This window comes from Spermophilus citellus (genome assembly GCF_964194105.1).
Source record: "Spermophilus citellus genome assembly, chromosome: 1".
In the NCBI taxonomy this organism is placed as follows: domain Eukaryota; kingdom Metazoa; phylum Chordata; class Mammalia; order Rodentia; family Sciuridae; genus Spermophilus; species Spermophilus citellus.
Window position 1 is genome coordinate 117,334,615 of NC_138182.1, and position 22,671 is coordinate 117,357,285.

Below are 22,671 nucleotides of genomic sequence, written 5' to 3' on the forward strand. Positions count from 1 at the left end.
ATCTCAGCACATCCTAGACACATACATGGTCTTGGAATACAAAATCTGTACCAGGCACGGGAAACCCAGTGAGGTAGCAAGAGCCTTCCTGCCTGCTGACTCCCAGCAGGAGCATTCCTAGGACTATGCATCAGGCTCAGCCCCAGAGGAATGACATTAAAATAATATACAAGACTTTTGTTCTAGTTTTCACAGCAGCAAACATAACTTCTGTGGTGGTGGATTTACAACACTGATTTTGATAATAGAAACATACACTAAGGACCCTGCTTTCCCAGCTCCCCAACTCAGCATCAGGTTCACCACAGACATGGCCTGGGGGGCGCAGAAGTGCCCTGTGTGCTTGAGTCTGCATCCTCAGTGACCTCGCCTCCTCCACACCTTTAGTGCCTGCTCTCCCCTCCCCACTGGCACTGCTGCAGCTGAGTAAGCCAGGGCCTTCTCCCAGGGCTGTGCTGTTCACCTTCTAAACAGAAGCTGCTCGGCTGGTCCTAGAAGTGGATCACCATCCAAAGCATTGTTCTTGTCCTGTGAAGGTACTGTGTATCCTATACAATCCACCATGATTATATTATATTCTCTGAGTTTTGTCTCCTCTCTATTGAGGTTTCTAATTTCTAAAATTCTAAAAACACATGGTTTTTCTTTGTGCCAGCAAATATCACCATAAAAAAGACATAAAAATAATATATAAGACTTTCATTCTAGTTTTCACAGCAGCAAACATAACTTCTGTGGTGGTGGTTTTACAACACTGGTTTTGATAATGGAAACACTCAGAGGCTTTTTCTGTGAGTTAGTATGATAATTCAACTAATGAAATGTGAGAAGACAATTTTTTTACATAAGTTTGTAGTATATGTGCATTTAAAAGCAGGACATGATAAATTTTTGTGGTATTTTTCCACTTCTTTTTATCCTCCAGGTTTAATTTTGTTGTTAATACCAGGACCTGAACACACATTATGCTCTAAGTTTATCTTAAATGGTCCCATCATTTATATTGAGACCTATTTTTACATTTACATTTGCATGTACGAAGAGTCTAGAGTATCATAAAAAGTTAGATTTTGGTCGCTACATTAATTATCTTTTTTCTTAAGTTGAAAACTTTCATGCTGTCAGACAAGAGATGAGATTATTCACTCCAGTACCCCATTCATCTCTAATTAAATTTTAGGATCTGGTAAACTGGAGTTACATATGAGGGTCTATTTCCATGGATGACCAGCAACTTTCTTTATTGGGTATTGGACCTTATTTCATGTGCCAGAATTTCTTGAAACCCCACTCTCTTGGTTACACTAACACCTGGGGAGTACTGATTCTGTGACTAGAAGGGTGTCAGGATGGTGGTCTCCCTTTGTCATTTTACTGGGCATACTGCTCAAATACTTAGAGTTGAAAGAAATGATCTTCACTTGACAGAACCCAACACAAATCTCTGCAGCAAGTGTAGGTGGCTGAATTAATTTTGCAAAAGTTATATGAAAGCAATAATAATTAATACAATGAGACTTAATGTCCTTGAAAAAGAATTACAGACAATCAGCCGATGACCAATAAGCCAATTATTTGTCTGAGCCTCAGCTAACTCACTCCCAACAACCACACCTGAGATCTGGGATGATGCAATTAACTGAGCACTGTGTTTAGCACAGAGTAGGTCTCACTCTCTTTTCTTCTCCTTTCAATGGAGAAGACTCAGAAATTCAGACCTTAAGTGGAGAAGACCCAGTGAAATGAAGATCACACTCCCAGAGAGCATCACATTCTGGAATTTTAACAGGTTCACACCAATTGATTTTACATTTAAACTGACTCCTAGGTTTTACAATTTGTTATATTTGAATAATGGCCTATTCATTGTGCAAACTAAATGTTTCCTTATGATAAGAAAACCTTGTCTCCAAAATATCTGCTTAGTTAAAGCTAACCCAAATCAACTTAGTACAGTGATAGTATTTTGACTTACATCATCTGAAATCTGGGACTGGATTTTGAGAGAAGTAGTTGTTTTTATTTACAACCTTCCCACCCAATAGTCCATTGAATACTTTGAAATATTTAAACCCCGAGCTGTGCTCACACGCTGCCAGGCTAAACAACTAGGTCCTGACACTGAGCAGCTGGCCTGGACATCACCCAGCTCTCCTGATGTGAGGAGCCAAAGGCACCAGGAGGGAGTTCTCAGAACACACTCAGTGCCCATGGCTCCCACCTCTAGTATTCTCTTATGCAGAACTCTCAGAGCTCCTCACCTTGGGAGCTGCTTCCTTATTGCTTTGCTCAGTCATCTCCCTCTGCTCTTCCCTTGTTCCAGTAAAACAGACTCAAACATGCCACACTTACTTCTGGAGAGTGGGACAGAAGGATGAACTGCTGCCTCTGATGCACAGAACCTTCCTCCTTCAAGCCTTAAATGTCCTTCCTCTAATGGATCCCCAGGGTCCAAGCCCATGGGAGAGAAAACTTGGTCATTTCATCTGACTTTGCTAGCTTCAAGGTGAACTTGGTTGAAGTGTGGGATACATCAGCCAACCCACTCAGCTGCCACTCTCTCCTGCTGCCCAGAATTAGTCTCAAGAGGGATGCGCTCAGTCATTCCAGAACAGGATGAGGAGCTATAGGGGTGTTAGGTCATGTCTACTAAAACCTCCTGTTTTGTAAGTTAGAACCTGAGGATCAACAAGAAGCAGTGTTGAGCTGGGTGATATCAGCAATAGTAGAGAGAACAATTACCTTCTACAGTTTAGTCAGTTTCTAAAAATTTCGAGTAAATTAAATTATTTTGCAACAAAATACTCTCTTACACATGCAGAAAGATAATAAACTGATTTTTGAGAATATTAATGAAGACAGAAATTCTCCAAAAACATTCCTATATAGGTGGTAATTACTGTTACAGATGTCAAAGTAGAAAAAAAAACATTTATTCTAATGAGCAGTCTTTGTTTCATCTGTTCAAGATTCCAGAAGAGTCACTTTACAGTGCTGTCAACTCTAGGTACCTGAGGGTCATGCACAATAATTCCTCTTGCTGGTGGCCAGATGAAGCTGCAACCAGTTTTCTTAAGGACTGCCTCTGTACCTACAGAATCCATAACCTAAAGCTTCCTGGTAAAACTGACCTGATTCCTGGTTCACTCTGCAAGGTCAGGACTCTTAGGATATCTCAGGTGGAGAAGGAAAAAAGCAATTTCAATTTCTGCAAAGCATGGTAGAGAGTGGTGAGGATCTTAGAGGAAGGCATTTACTTGTTTATGTGTTAAATATTTCTCTATCAGTTCATTCTATTTAGAGACTTCAAAGTACAATCAGACTTCTTAGAAAAAAATTCCTGCGAGCCAACCTTGGAGGCTCTAATGGAAAATTATCACTCTTGCTGCATCTATACAGTCAATCAGACCAAATTTAATAACACAACACTCACTTTGGAATGGTCTTTCTTTGAGAAGCATTTTGATCCAAGAGAGGAGTTTGTAGGGAGAACATCTGTGTTCAATGGAGCTGCATTACCTGGACTCTGAGAACTCTCTCCCCCTTGATCCCCAGGGCCTATCTTAGGATCCTGTGTGTTCTTGAGTACATGTTTAAATCTCTGAGATTCACTTATTCATCCCAATGATGAGGATGATGCCTTTGATAAATCTATACTTTATCAATATATGAGTCACTAAAATCAGGCATTTTCAGTATCCCATTTTTATCTCTAATTGAAAGTAGAAGATTAGTGGTCTAGGCAATGAAATGAGGCACTGTGTCTCAAAATGTGGAAACACATTCTTCATTTTGAAGCAGGCAGTACTTAAGAATATTAATTCTTATGTAGAATATGTGCATCCTCAGCTTGATCTACAGAGTAATAAACTTATTCAGGTGCTTCTCTGTCAAAATATTCTCCTAGTAAGGACAATTTTCTATTGGAAATAACACAAATTCTCAGGGAGTCAGAACTATTTTTCATGAAGATATCTATGATCTGGTCAAGTTCAAGGAAAGGGACAATAAAGCCAGGTGTACAGGGAGCAAGAAGTTGTTCAAATAAGCATTACACACAAGAATAATATCAATTGTGCTTCTCCTTTCCCAGAACTCTAAATAAGGACAATATTGACTGTCTCATGGCAAGTTTGTCCTTGGCACACAGATATAAAACACAAATTAAAGAGGTTTATAGTGTCAGTTGAGTTACTAATTTCAAATACTCTTTTTTACCTGCTAATAACTAAACAATTTAAGCTCTTTACATAAGTTATACAGAATAGTGTCTTTGTAATTCACTGGCCTCAAATTAATTCAGAATAACATTTACAAAAATAATTTTCTCTCCTCAAGTTTTCTTTGCAAATTATCAGCAGCCTACTGTCATGGAATATCAGTTGCTGCATACAGACTCAGGATCCTGCCTTAATTTTACTAAAATACATTGGGGGAATAAGATTTGAAAATGTTCAGCTTATTAAATGTTTTGGCTTTAAGGTGGAGGTGAGATACTAAGATAAAGTGTGCATCTTACCACCTTTGAGTGTTCAGTTCTGTGGTGTCTCAAGGGCATTCATGGTGAGCACATCCATCAGCACCAGCCATGCCCAGAGGATTTTCATCAGCCCAAAGTGGAACTGCACCTAATAAACTGTACCTCCCCCTCTCTCCTTTGTCCCAGCCCCTGGTTACAACCTCTACCTGTCTCCATGAATGTGATGACTGTGTATTTCATGGAGTGAATTCATTCAATACCTGTCCTTTTGTAACTGGCTTATTTCACAGACCACACAGCCATCGGCGTTTGTCCTTGTTGCAGTACTTGTCGCACACACTTCTCTCTAACCCTGAATGGCTTCCACTGTGTGTGGACACCACAATCTGTTCATTGTTTCTCCTGTAAGTGGACATAGCTTACACACAGCAGTTTCACCGCCTGCCTTGGTTTCTCTGGTACACCACAGAGTTGGAATCACTGAATCATTTACTAGTGGTAGACTTACTATGTTAAGATTCACTCTGCTGTTTTCCACAAGGGCAATATCACTTAAAATAGCCATACGGCCATACAAAGTTTCCAACTTCTCACACCCTTCTCAGAATATTTATTCTGCATTGTTTCTTGAATGTGTGAAAGGGTGTCTGATTGTGAGTTTCATGGGCATTTCTCTAGTAATCCCTGATGGTGAGCATTTTTAATGTGCTTATTACCCATTTGTGTGTCTTCTTGGGTGAAACCAAAGCCTGTTTGGGTTCTTTGGTCACTCTCTGGTCTACGCTGTCTAAGGTGTGGGTGCCATGTGTTCTGCATTTCATTTCTTACTCGGTGCTAGAAATCGCTCCCTGTGCTGCGTGCAGCATTATCACCTACTCTGTTATTTTTCCTTGTGTTATTTGTTCTTCTGGCGTCATATCCACCAAATCACTGTGAAGGACAACAAATTAAGTTTGCCTTTATGCTTTTATTCAACACTTTTTAGCTTCCACATGTTGATCTTTAATCGATTTGGACTTGTTTTTTTTTTTTCCTATGTGGTATAAGGTAAATATGAAGATTCAGTATTTTCAAAATAATAACCAATCTTCCCATCAACTTTTATAGAAAAGACTTTACTTCCCACGTAGATGTTCATGGATCCCTTTTCAAAGATAATTTGATCACGTATGGGAGGGTTTATTTCTTGGCTCTACTATTTTCCACTGGCCTAAATATCTACCTGTATGCCACACCACACTGAAAATTTAGCAGTTAGCAACTCTTGAGATCAGGAAGTGTCAGCGTTGAAATCTTATGCTCCTGCTGCCCTAACTGCCATCATCTGAACCCAGTCCCAACCCTGTGTCTCAAGAGGGTGCAGTGAAACCATGAGCTTCTCCAAGAACTGTGTTTGTGTTCATGAAAAGGAAAAACTAATATCTCTGTCAACAGTTTGCTTGAGAGTAAGTGTGTGAGCCCTGCTTCTGAACTAAACGGTAAGCAATGCTGCCACCAGCTTAGGCCCTCAGCTTTCATGCATGCCCAGATAAAATCATTTAAAATTTCAACATGGCAATAGCACAGCCATAAAACATAAACTTGGCTCTTCTATTTTGAAGAAGGGGGTGGATGAATAGGTAGCATGCTCTGAAACTGCATTGAGAAGGGTAGAATCAGAGGGTAAGAAAGGAAAAACATTATGTAAACCTGGGTACTGGAGAGAATGTGCTATGCTGGGAAAGTTTGTGTCCTCTCCCAAATAAAAATGCCACAATCCTAACCCCAAAGTAATGTTATAGGAGGTAGAACGTGTGGAAGGTAACTATTCAGTCGTAAAGCTCAGGTGTCATAAATGGAATCAGTACTTTTGGAATATAGCTTGGTGGGAGCTGGTTCACCCTCCACCATGTGAGGATGCAGCAAGAAGGCACCATGTTTAACAAGGACACAGCCCTTACCATGCAACTGAATCTGCAGCCCTCATGAGAGTGGGCTTCATAGCATCCAAGGCCATGAGGAATTGATTTACATTGCTTCTATGCTTCCTACCTTAGGAAGTTGTGTTATCACAGCTTGAATGCACTAAGGTACAAATTCTGCTGTTCATCTCGATTGCTGTCCTTGGAAAGAACCTGAAGTATACTGAATTCAGCAGAGGTGCTGAGTGCAAGCCCTGTTCTCATTCCAGGAAGTGAATAATGGAGGGAACCAGGAGCCTGGCCACTGTTCTCTGAAAAACCATGGCCTTAGGAAACTTATGCATCTCTCTGAACTTAGTTTAGTGGAAAGAAAACTGGAGGGAATGTGTGCTATAATATCAGTAATGGGCTCCATGAGGCCCCTCTTGCCAATGTGGAAGCTGAGTTTGCAAAAAAGACAGACAGACAAACTCCTGGAATGTCCAACTAAGGTATAGCTGAGATGCCAGAAGGACTATTCTGGGAACTGCCTCAGAAGGCCAAGCCCTTTGCTTTGAGACTCTAATTCTGTTCTTAGCATCCTTTGATGCAATTGCTGACATTATATTTAAAGTAATTTTACAGTTTGCTGCTGGACTCGTTTTTCAGAGTTTGCCAGTTTCCTGAGTAACTCCTGAAGATTCCTCTTCTTAACAAACCCTAAACCTTTCCTGTGTTCCCCAGACACCATAACATATACTGTTCATGCATCAGTATCCTGCAGTGCAATACTAATTTTATTCTCAGATGGAAATCCTTTGTTAGAGATTCATCTATTTTTTAATTGATTTTTACACTGACATTCCTACAAAGATCAGAGACAAAGTAAGTTTTCATGCCACTAACTCTTTACTGCCTGTAAATATGGAGAACTCCAAGACAATAAGAAATAACTTTCTGAGATCCTTTACCCTTCTAGGTCCTCTGGCTCAGGAAAATAATATGTTAATGCCCACTGTCATGTAACTGTACCCAGAGGCTCTTCTTACCCAGAAGTTCCTGGCATTAGCAGGTGTCATGTAGAAGGAGTTAGCAGTGTTAACATTTCCCTAACTTCTACCACATTATCAGATTCTACTCAAAGGGGCCTTTACTGTTGGACCCTGATGTCTCTTGGGGAAAATTATCCAGTTCCTCTTCACCTCACAGTACCCCATTTCCTATGGCTTGTGCATCATTTCAGTCATTTGTAAAACAGCTGTTAATCTTCTTTATATTTTATTTCATGTTATTCATTTTTTCATCTCCAACTGTGACAGAAAGATTGTATAGCACCTGGTGTTTCTTTGGATGTTTTTTTAATGCACAGTGTATGTATATATATTTTTATCATATATTAATTTAGGAGAATTTGATTTAGGAAAAAAAACAAATGAGTACCTTTTTTCTATCTTCTTTTGAAGGAAGATTATCTTTCTCATCACAATTGTGGTTCAGCAGTGTGATAATGTGTACTATAGTAATGATTTAATTTTTTGTTATATGATTTACCTAACACTACAACTCATTTTATTACTTCTCTTTAAAGTCTGGAAGAAGAGCAGTTACTTCATATAGTAGATGCTTTTGCAGTCTCTAATACTGAGTGCTTGCATCATTTGAGGTGACACAGTGTGGATATAAGTGTCCTGTAAGTTGGAGGCCAGGTAGGCATTTGGGCCTAAAACTGAACCCTTCAATCTCATTGCTTCGGATCTAAATGATTATAAAATTTTCTTTCATTTACTCCTAAATATTTAAAGATAAGATCATCCTCCTCAGTCACTACTATCCTTCTCTTTACTTTCCATTGGATTTCTGAGTTATGTGCAATCTGACATTTGTATCTGATTGTCTCAGCCCTGGTTCTTAAACAAAAGGGAATAAAAAAGAAATCCCTGCTGAAAAAGAAAAGAAAAACATTGAAAATATCTGGTGGCCCACAAAATCTTCAGACACACAGAAGAATCAGGCTGAATGTGTACATCAAAAACAATGCCAAGCACATGCATGAGATAGAATTCATAGAAGTTATCACCTGGTCACACCTCAGCTAGATGTGCTGACTCACTCTAGGACTGTCAGGTCAAGGGACCTCAGGACAGCTCATAAGCCCAGGTTTGGGGAAATCAGACAGGACCTGGGATGGAAAGTTACCTTTAGGAAAAAGCTGGGCATGTGGCTGATGGCTTATGGAACTGACAGGCAGACAGATAAGAAAGGATGGGACACAGTGATACCTGCAGACAGAGGCTGCCTGTGAGGCTGGGGATGGACAGCCATGTACCTGAGAGAGGCAAACTGTGTTGACTCCCCAGATGGTAGGAAAGAAGACCCCAAAGAGCTGCTCAGAGGAGCCACTGGTGATAAGAGCCAAGATGCATCTCCTACTGAAGTTAAGGACCAAGGCCAGTAATGCATCAAAAAATTTTAAAAAGACAATGAAAGAAAAGTATAGTATCAAAGAAAGAATGTTTTTTCCACATTATGTGCAATGAGAATAATTATAGATGTAATAATGTTGGACCCTAGGGACCACTTGAAGTTCATTATTTCTACAAGCATTTAAACTAAAATTAAAAGAAAACAAGTGGCTTTTAAAAAAGAGTTCAGAGTAGAATTCTTTATCCCAAATAAAGGAACATAGAACAATAAGACACATCAGTTCCTAAAGAAGAAGAGTGCAAGTCACCAAGAGGTCCTATTGTCCGCAGACATTGGCAAAATTGACCTTGGGATATTTGAAATACGTTAAGTGTAAGTTGGTATGGGTTCTAAAACTCCCACAAGGCTGTGCAAATTTAGAATGAAAATAAGGTATTCAAGCACAGTAATAATTCATGTCAAATATATAAAAATTATAATTGTCAACATGAGAACAAATATTTTATTAATATTAGTATATGAAAAAAGAAATGTATACTACATAGTACAATATAAGATTAATTTGTTAGGAGTAGCATTAACAATAACATTTTATCTCTACCACATGTAATAATTATTATATTTATACATTATAATCAATATATCATCTAATTAATTTTACTGATGAATATCTCAGTAGAAATCTAGTTATATGTGTGGATCATATTATACATCTACAGGTCAGCAGTGCTCGAGAGAGTTACAGTCTGTGTCAAAAGAGGCAATCCAGAGAAGCATGGACAGCCATGATCATTTTTTCCTGGAGGAGAGCATCCCCCGAACTCTCCTCATGGCCCCTAGGACCTCCTTGTTCCTCAGGCTGTAGACAATGGGATTGAGCATGGGGGTGAGGATGGTGTAGAAGACAGCCAGGTTCTTATCTTCTGTGGGTGAGCGGACACTCTTGGGCCGGAGATAAGTGTAGACAAAAGGTGTGTAGTAAAATATCACCACAGTTAAATGTGTGGAGCACGTGGTGAAGGCCTTTTTTTCTTCCCTCTTTTGAGCGCATGTGGAAGACAGCAAAAAGGACCCGTCCATAAGAGGCCGTGATGCCAAGGAAAGGAAGGAGGAGAAATAGGACTGCACTCACAAAGAGCATGTACTCATAGATCGAGGTGTCCATACAGACCAGAGGCATCATGGATGGGATCTCACATAAGAAATGATTGATGGCCCTAGACCTGCAATAAGGAAGATGAAGGGCGTAGGTGGTATATGCCAGAGAATGAATGGACCCCAGTATCCAGGTTCCTATGATCATCTTCAAACACATGATTTTACTCATGCGGACAGGATAGTGGAGGGGGTGGCAGATGGCCACAAAGCGGTCATAGGCCATGGAGGCCAGGATTAAGCCTTCAGAACATGCAATGGTTATAAAGAAGAACATTTGCACACCACAGCCCAGGAAAGAGATGCTATTGTGGCCAGAGAGGAAGTTGATGGCCATCTTAGGGACAGTGGTGGAGATGTACATCAGGTCCATGAGGGAGAGCTGGCTGAGGAGAAAGTACATGGGGGTGTGGAGCCGGGGGTCCAAGAAGATGAGGACAGTTATTCCGGAGTTCCCCACCAAGGCAAGAACAAATGCAAATATGATAAGGAGCAAGAGAAGTAGGCCAGTTTGGTTTGGGGGTAATAGCCCCAACAAAATAAAATCCTTTGAAGTTTGGTTCCATTTCTCCATGAACACACACTTCTTTAATTCTTTGAGATGTAAACAAAATAAAAACTAAGAACTAACCTGAAAAAAAATAGAAGAGGAAAATAAAAAGAATCATCTTTGTTAGTGTTTGTTTAGAAAGAATTGTATGTCTCCAACAGAACCTCAATGTTCCTGCCCAGTTCTCTCTGGTAACCATCTCAGCAGGTCATAGACAAATGTAAGGTCTTAAGATATAAACTCGAGTACCACTTGTGTCAAACCCAATGAGGTAGCTGGAAACTTCTTGCCTGCTGACTCCTGGCAGGAGCATTCCTAGGACTATGCACCAGGCTCAGCCCCAGAGGAAGCCAGGATCCTGCTTTCCCAGCTCCCCAGCTCAGCATCAGGTTCACCACAGACATGGCCTGTGGGGCACAGAAGTGCCCTGTGTGCTTGAGTCTGCATCCTCAGTGACCTCGCCTCCTCCACACCTTTAGTGCCTGCTCTCCCCTCCCCACTGGCACTGCTGCAGCTGAGTAAGCCAGGGTCTTCTCCCAGAGCTGTGCTGCTCACCTCCTAAACAGAAGCTGCTCTGCTGGCCCTCAAAGTGGGCCAGCATCCAAAAGTTCTTGAAGGTAAACTTGTTGTGTGTCCTGTAAGATTCACCCTAATTTAAATGTGTTCTAGATAGTGGCTCTTCCCTGAGGACATTCTATATTGCTGATGCTCTACAAACTCTAAAACAAACAAAGTAAGTCATGAATGTTTTTATTTTTCATATAAGCATATAACAAATGACAAACGTGACAAATCAAATAACGTGCAAAGTAGTTTTCACCCTGATTTTTTTTTCCTCTTTTAGTTATACATGCAGAGTTTAATTTGACTCATTTATACAAACATGGAGTGTATATTCTTCTATCCAGGATCCCAGTCTTGTGGTTGTACATGAGATGGAGTCTCACTGTGGTGTATTCTGATGTGAACATAGCAGCCTTAGGTCAGATTCATTCCATGGCTTTCCCACTCCCTTCCCCTCCCTTCTGTTGACTCACCATTGTGTAACCACTGATCTTTTATCCTTCCCCTGTCCCCTTGTTGTGTGTTAGCACCCGTGTATCAGAGACAACATTCGACTTTTGGTTTTGGGGGATTGCCCTTATTTCACTTAGCATGATAGTCTCCAGTTCCATCCATATACTGACAAAACTCACCCTGTTTTTCAGAGCAGCATTTAAAAATATCATGGTAATACACATGTAGAATGGGTATAGATAAAGGAGAAACACACTTGCAGATATTCTTATTTCTATAGGAATCTTTAAATGCCCCAATTTTGTTAATTATTCTTTTTTATATTCTTTTTTCTTTATATTACATAATTTATTATAATGTATCCATAGCCCAAATTTTATAAATTCAGGCATTAGTGTCCTCATTTGACATATATATACAATAGACTTAATTGATGTGAATGATAACATTTTCAAATTAAGTTATGCTGCATATCAGACTATGAGCCTGTGTGCCTACATTGTATTTTTAAGCATTTAGTCATCCATTAGAGAATGTCTTACTCTGTACAGAACAATTTATTCAATTCAATTTGTATTAGTCTTGATCTCCTTTAGAGAACATGCCTAATTACATGTTTGAGACGAGGTAAGAGCACAAGAATCTTGGGCTGTTGGTTTTATCTCCCTGTGCTGTAGTTTAGTTCTTACCCAGTACAGGCAGGAGGGTGGATCTTATGCTGAGCTGTGCAAGTAGGAAGCATGTGAGCAGTGGTTCCTTAGGAATTATAGTTAACGTGTTTGAATTCTCATCTTCAGAATTAATCAATAAAGTAAAAGGTGTTAATCACTTAGAGTGAAAATCAAAGTTAGATAAAATGAGCAAAATTCCCTTCCTAAATAATATTGTCTTCATTTTTGTGCCCATGCTTTTACTTGGGAATTTACATCTGTAATTTCACTCTTAATAACCTCTCTTTTATCCTGAGTCATCCCAGTCCAGGATATTAGTTTTTCTATAATTAATTCTCCCAAATATAGAGAAATTATGATTTATATTTACAGTCTATATGTTTTTTACTTCTTTATTTATCTAGACTTGGTATGAGATTATCGACTTCATATATTTGTGTTTTTCCATCTTACAGAAATACTAATGCCACATTATGTCCCAGCTATTAATTGTAAAATCAATTTGCATTATTAATTTTCCAAAGGAAAGAAAAGCTATTAAGAGTTTGTTGTCATTATTTATATTTAGTAACTTTAAATCAAATGTCACAACATATAAATCTGGTAAAAATGAATAAAAATGTGGAAGAGAGTTTATCACAAAAATGGAAGAGCTTTTTGATGCCTATCTAATTGAGACACACTGAGAATTAAAAATGCATGGTCAGGAACCCAAAAGGAGCACAGAATCACAAGGCAACTGGGGAGGTAGGATTATGGGCTTCTCTGCTTCTAACTACACTAGGAAAAAATTTCATGACCTCACAGAGAAGATGAACACAATATCTCCATCAAGGTGACACATGGTCCTTCGAATTATGTAATGATTGATGGCAGTGCTCCTGGCTCTAGTGGTCAAACTACACAAGATTCCACAGTCTGGAGCTCATATTTAGTGAGTGTCACAGACAACAGAGCAGCAGTTCAGACACATGGTGTGAGGTGTGTGGACATTAGTGACAGCAAGAACCATAGAGCAGGAAGGAAGGACAGAGAGACAGCTGGGAAGCAGCACTGAGCACCCCTCCAAGGAGGTGCTGCTGGGGCCCTCAGGCTCTGGACCACTCTGCACAGACTGAGGAGCAGGACCAGTCCTGGGGGGAGCCTGCCTGGGTCATCAGGGCAGCAGCAGGGACAAGAGGGCTCTGGAAGTTTCAGACTTCAGGAAAATTGTGAAGGGAGGCATGAGGACTCAGACTCTGCTCTGGACCAGACGAGAGGCTAGTGAGTGTGACATGGGGTCAGGTCTCCTTCTGGAGCTCACACAGGAGGATCTGGTTGAGCAGAAACCTAAGAGGAGGAATCCATGGGAGAGACTGGGCAGTGGGCAATGAGGACAGCTGGTGCTACCCTGGGTTTATCAAAGGAACCCAAACATGCCAAGGACCCTTGAGGCCTGGGCACATCAGCACAGCTGGGTGCTGCTAAGGGACAGGGTGGGACCCATTGAATCATCTGTCTCTGCCCCCTGGCTCAGGGGCTATTGCATAGTAGGCTCTCAGCAGATCTACTGATTAACTGAACTAAATATGACTTTCTGAAATAAATTAGTATGGATGTTCAAACTAATGATATGTAAGTTTATATTATTTTACATCATTGTATACAATATGTGCCCTGAATATTAGGGCACGAGGGCCTTCTGTGGTACTTTCTCCACTCCTTTGTTTAGTCCAGGTTTCATTTCGGATGAAGAAAGGTGCCAGCATCACTGGCAGTACCAAGCCCTGATCACACAGCAGGCTGTAAGTTTATGTCTTCCATGGTCCAGTTATTTAATAAGGAGATATACGTTTACACTTAGATTCTCATCAGAAAACAGTTCAGAGTACCATCAAAAAGATTATGGTGGGCTGGGGATGTGGCTCAAGCGGTAGCGCGCTCGCCTGGCATGAGTGTGGCCTGGGTTCCATCCTCAACACCACATACAAACAAAGATGTTGTGTCCGCCAAAAACTAAAAAATAAATATTAAAAATTCTCTCTCTCTCTCTCTCTCTCTCTCTCTCTCTCTTTAAAAAAAAAGATTATGGTGATTGCTACATTAGTGATATTTTTTACTAAATTAAAAACTTTCATACTTCAGATAATGGATGAGATTATTTACTTCAGGATCCCATTCATCTGTAATTGAAGTGTCAGGATCCAGGAGTTAGACATGAAGGTCTATTTCCATGGATGACCAGCAACTTTCTTTATTGGGTATTGGACCTTATTTCATGTGCCAGAATTTCTTGAAACCCCACTCTCTTGGTTACACTAACACCTGGGGAGTACTGATTCTGTGACTAGAAGGGTGTCAGGATGGTGGTCTCCCTTTGTCATTTTACTGGGCATACTGCTCAAATACTTAGAGTTGAAAGAAATGATCTTCACTTGACAGAACCCAACACAAATCTCTGCAGCAAGTGTAGGTGGCTGAATTAATTTTGCAAAAGTTATATGAAAGCAATAATAATTAATACAATGAGACTTAATGTCCTTGAAAAAGAATTACAGACAATCAGCCGATGACCAATAAGCCAATTATTTGTCTGAGCCTCAGCTAACTCACTCCCAACAACCACACCTGAGATCTGGGATGATGCAATTAACTGAGCACTGTGTTTAGCACAGAGTAGGTCTCACTCTCTTTTCTTCTCCTTTCAATGGAGAAGACTCAGAAATTCAGACCTTAAGTGGAGAAGACCCAGTGAAATGAAGATCACACTCCCAGAGAGCATCACATTCTGGAATTTTAACAGGTTCACACCAATTGATTTTACATTTAAACTGACTCCTGGGTTTTACAATTTGTTATGGCATGGCCTATTCTTTGTGCAAAATAAATGTTTCCTTATGATAAGAAAACCTCATCTCCAAAATATCTGCTTAGTTAAAGCTAACCCAAATCAACTTAGTACAGTGATAGTGTTTTGACTTACATCATCTGAAATCTGGGACTGGGTTTTGAGAGAAGTAGTTGTTTTTATTTACAACCTTCCCACCCAATAGTCCATTGAATACTTTGAAATATTTAAACCCCAAGCTGTGCTGACACACTGCCAGGCTAAACAACTAGGTCCTGACACTGAGCAGCTGGCCTGGACATCACCCAGCTCTCCTGATGTGAGGAGCCAAAGGCACCAGGAGGGAGTTCTCAGAACACACTCAGTGCCCATGGCTCCCACCTCTAGTATTCTCTTATGCAGAACTCTCAGAGCTCCTCACCTTGGGAGCTGCTTCCTTATTGCTTTGCTCAGTCATCTCCCTCTGCTCTTCCCTTGTTCCAGTAAAACAGACTCAAACATGCCACACTTACTTCTGGAGAGTGGGACAGAAGGATGAACTGCTGCCTCTGATGCACAGAACCTTCCTCCTGCAAGCCTTACATGTCCTTCTTCCTCTAATGGATCCCCAGGGTCCAAGCCCATGGGAGAGAAAACTTGGTCATTTCACCTGACTTTGCTAGCTTCAAGGTGAACTTGGTTGAAGTTTGGAATAAATCAGCCAACCCAGTGAGCTGTCACTCTCTCCTGCTGCCCAGAATTAATCTCAAGAAGGATGAGCTCAGTCATTCCAGAATAGGATGAGGAGCTGTAGGGGTGTTAGGTCATGTCTACTAAAACCTCCCATTTGGTAAGTTAGGACCTGAGGATCAACAAAAAGCAGTGTTGAGCTGGGTGATATCAGCCATAGTAGTGAGAGCAATTACCTTCTATAGTCTAGTCAGATTCTAAAGCCAATTACTGGCTGTGGTGCCTGTGTTAAATTATGATATGACAATAGATAACATATAAATTGATTTTTGAAAATGTTAGTGAACTCAACAATTCTCCTAAAGTGAGAAGTTGACTTCAAGGATTTTTGATAAAATGAGAATTTGGAAGCAGAGTGGAGTCTGTCAGCCAGCTCCACCAATGACTAAGTGATCAAACTGGGAAAAATCCCTTAACACATTCTTGTCTTATCAAATTTTTTAATACCATAAATTGAACCCCGGGGTGCATAAACGCTATGCAACATTTGCAGCCCTTTTTCTGTGTTTTGTTTGAGGGAAGTTATTGCTAAATTGCTCAAACCTTACTAAATTGCAGAGGCTGGCTTTCAATTTGTAATCCAGTTGCCTCATCCTCTTAAACTGCTGGGATTAGAGTCACACACCACCACCTCTGGCTGTGGAGGGATGAGATTAATTGGAGAGATATTCTGGGAACCAAGTGGAAGTATGCATGCAGATGATTGCAAATTACCTGTTGCTTGGGTAGGAATGGATAGACACAAGGATCTCTTAGTACCTGAGCAAAGCACATATTTGTACACCAGGGAAGTGTACATTTTATGTTATCTGCAGTACTTGACTGTGGCCTGTGTCTCATCATATGAAGGGAAACACTGAACCTTTGACTTTCTGTCTTTTTCACTTCAGTACCATTCATTTGCTGGAAAATGTCATAGCTTCATTCCTCTTTTGGCTAAGTAAAACTCCATTGGGTGTGTACAGCACATTTTATTCAACTGTTCATCTGTTGACAGGCACTTGAGCCAGTTTCACAATATGACTTTCATGAATGCTTACAATGCTGTAACCATTGATGTCCCTGAATCACTGTAGTATGCCGATTTTGTCTGCTGAAAAAAAATAATGAGGTGTAGGATGGCTGAGTCACATGGTGGATCCAACCCCAGTCTTTTAATGTACTTCCATACTGTTTTAAAAGTGGTTTCATAATTTTACAATCCCATTAACAATATATGAGTGTATTTATCCCCACATTCTCTCCAGCATTTATTATTAGTTATAATCTTGATAATTGCTTTTTTGACTAAAATCAAATGAATTCTCAGAGTTGTTTTTATTTGGATTTCCTAGATTCTTATGGATGTGGAATTTTTTATGTAGTTGTTCACCATGTGTAGTATGTCTCTTGAGAAGTGTCTGTTTAGTTCTTTTTCTCATTTATCCATTTAGTTATTTGCTTTTTGGTGGTAAGTATTTTGAGTTCTCTACATATTCTGGATGTTAATCACAAGAACAGCTGATGAATATTTTCTCTCTTTCTTCATAATTTTTCCATATGCAGAACTTTATAATTTGATGCTGTCCCTCTGATTGACTCTCACTTTTATTTATTGAGCTTTCACATTTTTTTAAGGAAGTTAATACCTGTGGTGACATTTTGGAATGTTGAGCTTATGTTTTCTTTTAGCAGTTGCAAAGTTTCTACTCTGTTGTTTATTTCACTTTGAGTTTATTTTTGTACAGAGTGAGATATAAGGATCTAATTTCATTCTTTCATATATGCATATCCAATTTTCCCAGCCCTATTTCTTAAAGAGGCTGTCTTTTCTCCAACATGATTTTGGCACCTTTATCAAATATCAGATGACCATATTCATGTGAATTGTCTCTGTGTCTTCTATTCTATTCCATTGATCTTCATGTCTGTTTTGAGACCAATACCATGCTGTTTCTGTATACCTCTGTAGCATAATTTAAGATTTGGTATTGTGCACTTCCTGCACCACTGCACTGTTTTTGCTCAGGATTGCTTTGCCTACTCTCAGATTTTATTCATCCAGAAAATTTAAGGCTATTTTTTCTAGTTCTATGAAAAATGCCATTGTTATTTTGTTGAGGGTTCCATTCAATCTGTATAATGCTCTTGGAAGTATGGCCAGTTTGACCATATTAATTCTACCTATCCAAGAAGGACAGTCTTTCTATCATCAATATCTTCTTGAATTTCTTTCTTTAGTGTTCTGCAGTTTTCATTGCACAGGTACTTCTGTTTCTTGATTGGACTCATTTTTAAATATTTAATTTTGATGTTATTGTGAATGGGGATAGTTTTCCTGATTTCTTTCTTAGGAAATTCATTATCCAACTATAGGAAGACAATTGTTTATACATTTTATTCTTGTGTCTGGCAACTTTGCTGAATTTATTTACCAGTGTTAGAAGTCTTCTGGTGGACTTTAAAGGGTCTTCTAGATATATGATCATATCCTAAGAAATTGAAAATATTAATTTTTAATTTTTCTATTCCAACTTCAATACCCTGAGTTTCCTTGTACTGTCTCAATCTGGAAATAGTTTCAAAAATTATTTTAAATAGGAGTTTTGAGAGTGGACATTCTTGATATGTTCCTAATTTTAGAGAGAATTTTTCAATTTTTGTTTGTTTGTTTCCATTCAGTGTGATGTTGACATATGGTCTGTCATTCATTAACCTTACACTGTGGAGATAAGTGTCTTGTATTCCTTTCACTGTTGAGGGAATTTTCTTTCATGTTTTCACCATGAGTGAATACTGGGTTTTTTAAATGCTATTTGTGTATTATCGAGGTGATCATGTTATATGGTAGATTATATTTATTGAATTGTGTGTTGAATCAAACTTATATCCCTGGGATAAAAATTACTTGGTCATGGTGTACTGTCTTCTTAAAGTGGTTAGCATGTAATGTCATGATATTTTATTAAGGTTTTTTTGCATCTGTTTATATCAAGTACATTGCTCTGAACTCTTCTTTTCTTGATGTGTCTTTGTCTAGTTTTCATATCAGGGTGATACTATCTCCATAGAATGAATTTAGGAGTGTTCCCTCACTTTCTATTCATGGAATAATTTCAGGGGCATTAGTATTATTTCATCTTTAAGGTCTGGTAGAACTAGTGTGAGAATCCATTTGGTCCTACAGTTTTCTTGTTAAAAGGCTTTGAATTTCTGCTTCAATCTCACTGCTTTATATTTATATATTTAGATTTTCTGCCTCAATTTGAGTATGTCATAAGAATGTATGAATTTTTTTATATACTCAGGATTTTCTAGCTTATTAGAATATAAGTTTTCAAAATAGTTTCTGATAATTCTCTGGTTATCAGTAGTGTCTGTAGTGATATTTCTTTTTTTTAGATTCCTTATTTTCTATTTTATTTCTTTTTGCTGCTACAGCTGCTTCTTCATCTCTTCTCTTCCTTCACTTTCAACATATAATTATACAATGATTTTATTTGGCTTGGAAAGACTATATTTCCTGCATTGAATTCCCTTTGCATTTTTAATATTTCTTTTTTATGTTGGATTTTGATGATTGAGTTTTCTTCCCTTTGCATTTGGTTAGTTTGGCTAAGAGTTTATCAATGTTAGTTATCCTCTCAAGCAACCACCTCTTTGTTTCATCAAAGTTTTGTATTTTTTTAAAAAAATATCAATTTCATTGTTTCTCATTTTAATTATTTCTTGTCTTCTGAATTTGGTGTTCTTGTTGTTGTTTTTTTTCTTTTCCCACATCCCTGAGTCGTGATGTCTGAGTATACATTTGGTGTCTTTCTATGCTTAAGGTACGAGCAGAATGTCATGAGTTTTCCTCTTAGCACTGCACTTGTATGCTCCCAGAGATTTTGATAAATTGTACCACTATCATTCTTTATCTCTCAATGTTTTTAAAAATTTATCCCCTGATTTCTTCTACTCATTTATGATTCAAAAGCATATTATTTAATCTTCAGGCCTTAGAGTAATTTATGCTTTTATAATTATCATTGATTTCTAATTTTATTCCTTTTAAGATGTGCATGTATAAATATACCACAGTGAATCTCACCATCACATACATCCACAAGACTGTAGTTTTTAAAACTGTAATTAAATAACAGAAAGATCAGTGGAGTAGAGGGAAGGGAACAGAGAAGAGGAGGAGGGTTCAGGATGGGGAAGTACTGTTGACCAAATTAGAACGAATTATATTCTGTACTTTTATAATCATGTCAAAATGACATCTATTGTCATGCATATCTAAAAATAACCAAGACAAATAAAAACATTTCCTGAGAAGCCTTAAGAAATAAATAAAGTTATGCACAAGTTATTCAATAAAATAATATCAGAACATTTCCAAACTTTAGGAATAAGATCAAAATTCAAATGCAAGATATATTTAGAACTACAAATTATCAAGATCTAAAAAGATACTCCTCATAATAAAAATGGTTGTGGCTCCATGGTACAGTGCTTGCCTAAAAAGTGTGAGGCATTGGGTTTAGTTCTCAGCACTACATATAAATAAAGTAAAGGTCTATTGACAACTAAAAGAAAAATATTTTTTAAATTCCTAATAGATATAATAAGGATATAGTTTTAAAATCACAAGAGAAAAACAGTAGATCACATTTATAGGCAAGTCAACCACAATTTAAACTGATTTTCCAGCTCAGACTCTAACAACCAAGGGGACTTGGAGAATCTCTGAAAGAAAACAGGTGACCAACAGGACTATTATACCAGCAAAATTACCCATCAGACTTGAAGATGAAATAAAACTTTTCCAGGATAAGAAGAAATAACCATGAAGCCTAAACTACAAAATGATAAATTGAAATATTTCATGCTGAAGAAATTAAAAACAAATAAAATTAAAAATAAATATATATAGGGGTCAATCTTAGTAGAATATTAAATTAAAGAAGAATCAAATATGAATTAACCATTAGAAATAAATCAAACTGGAAAAATATAAAAAATCTCTCTAAAATAATATTGAATGGAAATGGAATAAAATTTCCAATCAAAGACATAAATTGGCATAGTGGCTTTAAAAACAAGAAACAATTTTTTTTAATAAAAATCTCACCTGAAAGTTAAAGACACCCACAGAATGAAGGAGACAAGTTGGAAAAGGTGTGTCAAGGTAATAGAACCAAAAGCATGAGACATTTGTACTCATATATCCTGATGAACATAGATGCAAAAATTCTCAATAAAATTCTGGCAAATTGCATACAAAAACTTATTAAAAATAAAATGACTCATGATCGAGTAGGGTTCATTCCAGGAATGCAAGGTTGGTTTAACATACAGAAATCAATAAACATAATGCATCACTTCAACCAATTAAAAGATAAGAATCATATAATTATTATGATAAATGCAGAAGAAAACATTTGACAAAATACAACACCTCTTCTTGTTCAAAACCCTAGAAAAACTGGAAATAGCAGAAACATACTCAATATTGTAAAAGCTATCAATGCTAAGCCCAAGGCCAACATTATTATAAATGGAGAAAAATTGAAAGTATTCCCTCTAAAAACTGGAACAAGACAGGAATGCCCTCTTTCCCCACTTCTATTTAACAAAGTCCTTGAAACTCTAGCCAGAGAAAATGCACAGGTGAAAGAAGTTAAAGGGATACAAATAGGAAAAGAAGAACTATTTTTCCAATGGCATAATTCTGTATTTAGAAGATTCCAAAAATTCCACCAGAAAACTTTCAGAACTAATAAATAAATTCAACAAAGTAACAGTATATAAAATCAACACTCATTACTCAAATGAATTTCTATATATCAGCAATGAATCCACTGAAAGGTAAATTAGAAAAACTACCTCATTCATAATAACCTCAAAAAAGTAAAATAAAATACTTAAGAATCAATCTAACAAAACCGATGAAAGACCTCTACAATGAAAACTACAGAATACTAAATGAAGAATTTTAAGAAGACCTTAGAAGATTGAAAGGTCTCCTATGCTCCTAGATAGGCAGAATTAATATTGTAAAAATGGTAATACTACCAAAACACCATACAGGTTTTATGCAATTTCCATTAAAATCCCTATGGCATTCTTCATAGAACTAGAAAAAGCAATCATGAAATTCATCTGGAAAAATAAGATACCCAGAATAGCCAAAGCAATCCTTAGCAAGAAGAATAAAACAGGAGGCATCACAATATCAGATCTTAAACTATACAATAGGGCAATAGTAACAAAAAATGGCATGGTATTGGCAACAAAATAGACATATAGACCAATGGTATAAATAGAAGACAGAGACAAACCCATATAAATATTGTTATCTCACTCTAGACAAAAGCATCAAAAACATACTTTGGAGAAAGTATACTCTATTCAACAAATGGTGTTGGGAAAAGTGGACAGCCATATGTACCAAAATGAAATTATCTCTCACCCTGCACAAATGTCAACTCAAAGCAGATCAAAGACTTTGGCACTAGAACAGAGACCCTATGCCAATAGAAGAAAAAGAAGGCCCAAATCTTCATCATGTCAGCTTAGAACCTCACTTCCTTAACAAGACTCCTAAAGTACAAGAAGTAAAATTAAGAATCATTAAATGAGGTGGATTCAAATGAAAAAGTTTCTATTTAGCAAAGAAAACAATAATGTGAAGAGAGAGCCTACAGAATGGGCAAAAGTATTTACCACATACACCTCAGTTAGAGCAATAATTTCTAGAATACATAAAGAACTCAAAAAACTTAAAACCAAAAAACCAAATAACCCAATCAATAAATATGCTAAGAGACTGAATAGACACTTCACAGAAGAAATACAATTGATCAACAAACATATGGAAAAATGTTCATCTCTAGCAATTAAAGAAATGCAAATCAAAACTAAGCTGGGAGCCAGGGCTCATGCCTGTAATCCCAGTGGCCTGGAAGCTG

General features: G+C 38.0%; 2 pseudogenes across 2 annotated transcripts in view; one reads left to right on the forward strand and one right to left on the reverse strand.

Moving 5' to 3' along the window:
* Positions 1 to 22,671, forward strand: part of LOC308647923 (olfactory receptor 2T3-like) — a 668,743-nt pseudogene that overhangs the window by 345,574 nt on the left and 300,498 nt on the right. The window lies entirely within an intron of this gene.
* On the reverse strand, positions 9,574 to 10,513 carry LOC308655765 (olfactory receptor 2L13-like; annotated as a pseudogene). Its single transcript has one exon. The product of its transcript is annotated as an olfactory receptor 2L13-like (transcript).